This window comes from Musa acuminata, chromosome BXJ2-9 (assembly GCF_036884655.1).
Source record: "Musa acuminata AAA Group cultivar baxijiao chromosome BXJ2-9, Cavendish_Baxijiao_AAA, whole genome shotgun sequence".
In the NCBI taxonomy this organism is placed as follows: domain Eukaryota; kingdom Viridiplantae; phylum Streptophyta; class Magnoliopsida; order Zingiberales; family Musaceae; genus Musa; species Musa acuminata.
The window spans coordinates 23,663,179-23,672,736 of record NC_088346.1 but is presented as its reverse complement, the minus strand read 5'-3'; positions in this window follow the sequence as shown (position 1 = coordinate 23,672,736).

The following is a 9,558-nucleotide window of genomic DNA, read 5'->3' as shown; positions in this document are numbered from 1 at the left end:
CTTCTAACATGTTTTTCTCTGGCCCAACATGATTCTTCCTACTTTAATTGTCTCTCCCTAATCGAAGCATCCTACCTCACTCAAAATGCAATCAAATCATAACACTTATCAATTGGTTTCATCATCAAAATCCAAGATTTAACAATCTCCCCCTTTTTTATGATGATAACTAATTGATGATGGAGTTAACCTTAACTCCCCCTATCAATATGGCATATGTGAGATGAACTTTTGGATTCAAAAATCCAAGCAACATATTATTATAAACTTACGTATAATATCATCATACTTCTCCCCCTTTGTCATCAGCAAAAAAGAGTACAACTATCAAGTGTTCAATCATTGCGTTATAAATATAATCTAATGTTTTATCATCATGCAAGCTAGCAAGTTTTTGAAAAAAGAATGCAAGATAGCATTTTTTGCTTTTGAGATGAGCAAACTAATAAGTTTTGCCTCTTTTTGCGATATGTACGTTTGTAATTTTTGCTTCTCTTTGGATGTGCAAGCAAACAAGCAAGTTTTTGCATCTTTTTGACTTGTGCAAGCTAGCTAGCAAGCTAACTATCTCCCCCTTTATTATTGTCAAAAATAAGGGAAGAATACAATTTTGTATCTATTTTTTCTTTTACAATAATTTTCAAAGTATGACAAAGATAAGTAATCATTCTTATTTCAGAATGCCATAATTGAGATAAACCTTGAATTCAAATCAAAGCAATTTTAATCATGATTCATATCATATGCAATACATCATATACATCATCATAATAAAAAGCATAAGTATTGCATGCATCATTCCATATCATGATGGTATCAATTTGTCAAATTACATCCTACCATGCATGATCATAACTTCTCCCCCTTTTGTCATTGTAAATAAGAAAGAATAAGGGAAGAACATAATAGTGTAAAATATTTCAATCATTTCAAGGTATATAAGCTATAACTACAAAGAAATCATGTCATGAAAGATAAGACCACGTGAATACCAAAAGACATGATTCATATAGTAAATCTCTTCTTTCAATAAAATACCAAGAGTAAAAATCATAGGAGTACAAGGAAGAGATCTTGATTTAAAAAAATCTTAAGTAATAAATCCAAGAACTCATAAGAAAAATCATTTAGAAAATCTCTTCTTAAGAAAATCCCAAGTAGAATCGTATGAGAATGATTAATGAAAAATCTTGATTCATAATAAATCTTAATTTGTAAATATCAAGGAATCAAGATCATGATTTGGATAAAAAAATTATTCAAATTTAAATCATCAAATCAATTTCATGGTTCACAAAATTCATAACATAAATAGGTTCATTATTTTAATTCCAATGATAATATATTTTCCTTTTTATGTGTTTCATTTTAAGTGATTAATTTCATATAAGCATGATCAAGTTTTTCGTATGAAAACATGCATTACAATTTAAAATCAAAAGAGTAAATATCATCATGGAAATCATCGTTTCTTCAAATCATCATGCTTAATTAAATATAAAATCATCAAGCATGATACTTACATTATTTCATATAAGCATGCTTTTATCATTTATGCCAAATCAAGACATGCATCATCATTTAAGACCAAAAAAGAACTTTCATTACGGAAAAGATTGATAATTCATAAATCATAAAAATCATCATGTATAATTTCGAAATATAAACTTATTAAGCATGATCATTATACAACATTACTTTGGGCATGATATCATTAATCATAGAGCATCTTCAATCAAAAGTCAAGAAACAATATGGAAATCAACATGATACACATTAATGCTTCTTAAAAACATACATAGGATTATCATTAGATTTAAATCTAACATTTTACATAATTATCATAAAACATGTAATTTTCATTATCATTTTCAAAATTACTAGCATGATCCCAATTTTTTAGCATTTTCATTACATTATTAAACATATAATTTTCAAGAAAAATAAGTAAACTAAATTAAAAATAACTCATGAAAATAATCATACAATTTCGAAATAAACTAAGGGGATTTTGATTATCTCATCGTTGAAAGCGGTTAAGGTGTAGTTTGTCACATTGTCTTTATTGATTTTCTCCCCATCTTCAGATGAGCTCGATTTGTCCCAAGGTGTAGTCCAAGAACTCACAAAAAAAAATCATGATTCATTTAGAAAATCTCCTCTCAAGAAAATACCAAGTGGAATCGTAGGAGAATGATTAATGAAAAATCTTGATTCATAATAAATCTTAATTTTTAAATATCAAGGAATCAAAATCATGATTTAGATAAAAAAAAATGATTTAAATTCAAATCATCAAAATCACTTTCATAGTTCAAGAGATTCAAAATAATATAAATAGATTTATCAATCTCTTATTCAAAACTTGATAAGATAGAGAAAACAAAAAAATTTGAGAAAAATATTTTCCTCTTTATAGTTGTTTCAATTCATGTGATTTATTTGATGCTAGCATGACTTTGTCATGTGTACCAAACACAAATATGCATCATGTTTAAAATCGAAAAAGCAAATATCATTATAGAAATCATCAAGATCAATAAACCATAAAGTACCCAAAAATCATCATGCATAATTTTGAAATATAAACTTATTTAGTATAATAATTATGCATTATTTCTTTGGGCATGATATCAAAACATGGTTCAAGTTTTTTATTTTTTAAGGTACAACATGCACAATTTCACTTTAAGCATGATATCAAACCTCTTAACATTTTCATCAAGACATCAAGCATTTTCAATCAAAATTGGAAATCATCAAGATACATATTATTGCTCCTTAAACACATCAATAAGATTAATCTTTAGATTTACATTTAATTGTATTTTCATAAATCATGTAATTTTTATGATTATTTTTAAAATCACTAGAAAGGTCAGCATGAACCAATTTTATTTTTGTATTTTCATTACATCATTAAACATGCAATTAAAAAAATTTATATAGTTTTCTTAAACTAAATTAAAAACAATTCATGAAAAACATTAAGTAATTTCAAAGTAAACTAAGGGGATTTTGATTACCTCATCGTCAAAAGTTGTTAAGGTGTAGTTTGCCACCTCGCTTTTATTGGTTTTCTCCTCGTCTTCAGATTAGCTTGATTTGTCCTAAAGAGCTTCCTTCTTCTTGCATTCATAGCAAGTAGTTGTGTTCTTTTTATGTTTATTTTTATTCTTTAACTCTTATTTCATGAACCTTTTAAATTTCATAGTGAGGAGTTCGTGTCCACCATCACTTAAGCTTATGCTCGAGTGGTCTTCAATTGTTCTAAGTTCAAAATCCTTCCTGTTCTTTGAAAGGTTGTTCTCATTTTCGTCAAGTGCATCATGAGTCATTTCATAGGTCTTCAAGGACCTGAAAAGTTTTTCAAGTGAAAATTTATTTAAATCCTTTGTTTTGTGTATTGCTGTTACTTTCGATTCCCAATTTTTAGAAAGAGATCTTAAGATTTTGTTAACGAGTTTAAACTTAGAAAAACATTTGCCAAGAGCTTTTAAACCATTGTCGACATCTATAAAACGAGTGTACATGTCAACAAAGGTTTTGCTTGGCTTTATTCGAAAAAGTTTAAAATCATGTATTAAAAGATTTATCTTAGAATCTTTTACTCTATTAGTGCCTTCATATGTGATTTCGAGAGTGTGTGATATATCAAAAGTCGTTTCACAACTAGAAACCCGATTAAACTTAGTTTTATCTAAGGCGCAAAATAGGACATTCATAGCCTTTGCATTAAAAGAAAAAGTCTTCTTCTCCAAATCATTCTAATGGTTCATTGGAAGAGAAGACATTCGAAAATCGTTTTCAATAATATTCTATAAATTTAAATTCAAGGAAAGCAAGAAATCTCTCATTCGAGTTTTCCAATATGTGTAGTTCATCCCATTGAACAAGGGAGGACGAATGAGAGAATGACCCTCTTGAAAGCCAAAAAGAGCTATTTCTCTTGGGTGTTAAATCAAATGAGACATAATGAGGCTCTAATACCAATTGTCAGGAACGAGTCAACACTAAGAGGGGGGGGGGGGTAAATTAGTGCAGCGGATAAAAATATCAATTTTGTAAATTTCTTCATTCGTCTAAAACCAATCTCAAAAAGTGTTTAACTTTAAAGCATATGGAAGAGTATAGTGGATGTAAAGCAAGTAAAGAAGGGCAGTTTATAGTAAATGTAAATTACAAGAAGTAAATGTAAACCGAGTTATAGTGGTTCGGTTGTCATGACCTACATCCACTCCACCAATTCCTCTTCCGTCGAGGCCACCGACATCCACTAACGATCTTCCTTTAATCGGTGAAGATCAACCTCCTTCTTATAACTCTATTCTCCTTTTGCAGGCTCAGGAGAGAACCTTTACACCTCCTTTTTACAAAGCTTCCCTCACACTCTCCCTTAGAATGGTCTCTAAACTTTAGAAGGAGAGACTCGATACTTTACAAGGGTTTTCAACTCTAGAAATATAGAGTTTTTGTTCACTTTTCTTACTACTCCATGTAGGAATAGCTGGGGTATTTATAGACCCCAAATGTCATCAAAACTTGGAGCCAAAATTCAAATCCCTGAAATTTTAAGGTATGAGTAGTACCACGCCCAGTATGACAGTACCATCACCTAGAAGCCTATGTCTGGGCGGTACCATGACCCAGACTGGCGGTACCACTGCCTGACATAATCTCAGAGACTATGCCATGACGGTTTCACCTGTTTGGTCACTGTTTGGGCCTTTCTCTTAGCCCAACACAGCCTAAACTTAGGCCTAACTGTCCCCTAATTGGGTTGGCCAAATTATAATCCCAATTATATGCTAATTATAAAATTTAAGACATTTACTAAGCTAACCAAGTCTATAAATCTAGGTTTCTTTTAGTGAGCTTTCGACGATCTTCTGATGAACTTCCGACAATCTCTCAGCAATATTCCAGTGGACTCTTGGCAAGCTCCTAGACTTCACGATGATCTTCTTGGCAAGTTCCGATGAGCTTCTTTGGCAAGCTCCTAGACTTCTCAGTTGGTTCTGGTAGAACTTCCGACAAATATCCAGACTTCCGATGATCTCTCGAACTCCTAACAAAATTACGTTCTTGACTCTGGGACTTCATTTTACTTTATGCCTTGCTATTGTAGTTAATCTTGCATACATAAAAATCTACTTCGATCTAGACAATTAATACTAAGCTAATCAGATGTTGTCCGGCATGTCAACGGTTCATCGATGCCTCGTTTGATTGATCGATGCATCATCCTCTCTTGCGGCCTCTTGCCCAATCGGCTAGTTGACCTTCGCAACTCTGATTTCCTTGGCACAATATCCACTCTTCTTGGCCCGATGCCCGAACTCATGGCTCGAAGCCTTCTATCAATACGTCGACTGATCCTTCGGCTCGACGTCCAATCTTCTGGTATGTTTTTCTCTGGCCCAACATGATTCTTCTTGCTTTAATTGTCTCTCCCTAATTGAAGCATCCTGCGTCACTCAAAACGTAACTTAAATCATAAACACTTATCAATTGGTTTCATCATCAAAATCCGAGATTCAATAGGGGCGACTATCACACGCAAGGCAATGCCCGCATGCACCATCTATGTGGGCTAGCCGGTCGCTAGTTGGCGTCGCCTGACCTGTAGGCGGGTTACCCACTAGTTGGCGATCGCCAACTGACGCCACCTCACCCCCAAGCTACCTCCCTACGAGTAGTGTGCAGCCTGTGCACATGTAGGGCGGGCACTGCCCTACCACAGGTAGCTCAGTTGCGGGTGTTGCCTCACCAGATAAGCGGCTCCTTCGCAACTTGCGTGTGCGTATCTTCTCTGGTCGATCCACCGAGTAGCAATAGTTACCACCCTAGTTTCCTTCATTTATGTTAACAAATTTGACATCAAAGGACCACTCTAAAGACAACTAAATAATGTGTCTTTCAGATTTGAAAACTATGGCAAACGAAGCAAGAAAGCATAAAACAATTCTATGTGATTAAAAACAACATATGTAGTTTATAAGCCAATCATCGCAAGATGAACCTGGCTCTGATACCACTGTTGGAAAATCTACTAGGGTCAGCATCTCATGCACTACAAAAAATAAAAAACAAAATCAGATGTTCCAAAGTTAAGTACTAGGATGTTGTGCAATGATTGGTGAGTGAGAAAATCACAAAACTGAAAAACTACATGTATCGTGTTAGAACTATTACTTGAGGAGATCGTATATCCCCGAAGTTTCCAAATCCGATGAAGTGGATGAAGGAGCACCTATGTACTCCTCTATAGCGGTAATCCATATGATGGACACAGTGTCAACGCTCCTCAAATCACTGCGGGATCTTCCTCTCTACGTGCACCACAAGGCTACTAGAGCCAAAGAGGAGAAGAGGAGGCTAAGGATAATAGGAGGGGGAACCACCAATAGCTCTAGCCTATGAACCATGAAGTTCCTATTGAATCTTGGATTTTGATGATGAAATCAATTGGTGAATTAATGATCTAATCCATATGTTGAGATAAGTGACATGGGACTAACTACCATTGTGAGAAAGGCAAAATGATTAAAGAAGAATTGAAGTTGGACTGGAGTCAATGATTGGGCATCGGCCTAGATGAATTGGGGGATATACCGAAGGATCAGATGATCTAATGAAAGCTCACTGAAAGTTCACCGGGAGTTCATTGAAAGCTCATCAGAAGTTCGTCGGGAGTTCGTCAAAAGCTTACCAGAAGATCGTCGAGAGTTCGTCGGAAGTTCACCAAAAGTTTGATTGAACAATTGATGTGCCAAATAACTTAGATTGCTTGTATCGTAACTGTTTTAGCCTTAACTATCATAGTTAGGACTTTAATTTGAGTTAGTTTTGGGAGAAATCCTACTAACTCAGTTAGGGGCTAACTGGGCCCTAAATAGGGCTTAATTGGGCCAGTTGGATGGCTCATTCAGCCACTTGGAGCCACATTAGGTGGTGGAACCGCTTGAGTCCCTGCCTCCTAGGTAGTCTGGGCGGTGGTACCATCGGTAGTTAATGCTGCCAAGTGATGGAACCATCTTATGAAGCAGTGGTACCACCAAAGCTCAATCTCCAAGGCTTTGTCAGGTGATCGTATCGCCCAGATTGGGCGGTGCTACTATCTAATGTTAGTCTACAAGCAGTGGTATTGCCCAATAATGGTGGTGGTACCACCAGTACCCCGGAAATCGGGGATGAGATACTTTTTTGCTCTATTTTTGAAGTTATTAGGGCCTATAAATACCTCACTCTTTCCTACATTTAAGAGCATGAAAAGTGTAAACAAAAGTCTTGAGATTTTGGTTGTAAAAGTGTTGAAAAAGTGCTAAGTGTCCTCCTTCTTCTTTAGCTTTTTAATCAATCTAAGAGAGGTGTGAGGCTTGTAAAAGGTTGTCTCCTAAACCTGTAAAAAGGAGAAAGTATTATAAAAGGGTGGTTGGTCCTCGCCCATTGAAGAAAGACCGATAGCGGACGCCGGGGGCCTCAATAGAGGAGGAATCGGGAGTAGACATAGGTCACGACAACCGAACCACTATAAAATTGGTGTACACTTTCTTGTTGCTCTTCATTACTATTATTTTCTACCTTAATTTCATATTATTCTTATTCTAAGTCAAGCATACTTTCAATATCTTTTCCGATACGTTTTTATCAAGCCAAAAGTTTCAAATTAACTTAATTTTTGTGATAGCACTAATTTAGCCCCCCTCTTAGTGCTATTCACGATCCTAGCAATTTCTTCTATTTATAGAGGTGCAAGCAACTTAACTCTTAATTGATCCTATCCTCATTGGATCTCTATCCAACTATCTAGTTGGATCTCATCCACTTATCTAATTGGATCTTATCCAATTATCCTATTAGATCTTATTTATAGGATCTAAACTGGGGCTATGCGAATATCTCATACATGCACCTCTGCTCGTCACAACATCCACCATATGTGTGTGACCCTCTAGGCCCGATATGGAGCTAGTCATTAGTCGATCCTATCAAAACTCCTTCCGATAAAGTGAATTATTATATCCATAATAATTCATTTGACTCATCGACTTTGGTTGTACTAGGCCACTACGCTATAGTCCCCAGACAATACAAGGGGATTTAATCCATCGGACCTATCTATCCATAGTTACCATATATCTATAATCTCTCATCTATCTAATATCCTAAAGACCGTATATTGGGCATGGTAACATTAGGACCATACGAAATCTTGTTCAACTTTCGCTCTAATTAGATTCTCCCAGAGAACTTCTCTCTCAATCCAAACAACCCCGGCCAGGGATTTTGTTTGAGTTAGCACACAATGGATTTCTTCTCATAATACCAAGAGTGGATGATCATTTGTTAACACACAATTCTCTTCATAAGTTTAGCTACCATTCCCGAGAACCAATTGTACTAGATCTGGAGCTTTCAAACCTTTAAGTCTAGCATCAAAGAATGGAGTACTCAAACAAGGCATGTTTGGTGTCTTAAGTCTAAGGACCAGACACAATTGGGACTAGAATCATTGTATGACATTAGGTATTATTAACCATCCAACATTACATAAGCGGATCAATCAGTGAACTCATTCTCTAAGGAGCACCTGCGTTATACCTCAAGTGTCCCCACATGAGCGACTATGACACCAGTTGCCTCCATCAAACGGACGAGTATATAGTGTACCGAACTATCTGATTATCTATGGGTTTTCGGGTACTAGCGGTACCATCGCTAGTATTGGGCGGTACCATCGTCAGTATTGGGCAGTACCACCACTAGTACTTTTTGACACTGGGCGATGCCACCATCCAGTCTAGTGGTACCACCGCCTAACACTTCTGGGAGACTATGTTTAGGTGTTGCACTGCCCAGTCTGATAGTACCACCACCTGACACAATCATGAAGACTATGTTTGGGCAATGCCACCACCTAGTCTAGGCGGTACCACCGCTAGACCATGGTATAGGACATTGAATGGGCCAAACAATAGGCCTAATTCAGCCCTGTTTCAGGTCTAATTGACCCCTAATTATGTTGGCATTTGTTTCCCTCCAATACCAACTCAATTAGACCTAGACTAACTCGATCTAGATAATTTATTACAAAGCATGAATCATATGCTATCCGGCATGTCATTAGTTCTTCCGGTGCTTCATCTGATCCTTCAGTGCATCGTCTACTCCGGCATATTACCCAATCGGCATGTTAACTCCCATAATTTCTGATCTCCTTGGCACAATATCCGATCCTTGATCCCAATAACTTAACTCATGGCACAAAGTCTTTCTGTCGGTATGTCGACCGATCCTCCAGCCTGATGTCCAATCTCCTTACATGTTCAACTATTGTCCAATGTCTGATTCCTCCTACTTTAATCAATTTGCCTCTTCTTGATCGAAGCTAGTCCTACGTTGCTCAAAACACAGATTAGATTATAAACTCATCGATTGATTTCATCATCAAAATTCGAGATTCAATAATCTCTCATTTTTTTTATCATGGTAATCAATTGATGACGGAGTTGAAACTAAACTCCCTCTATCAATATATTGATAGAAACTTTGAAT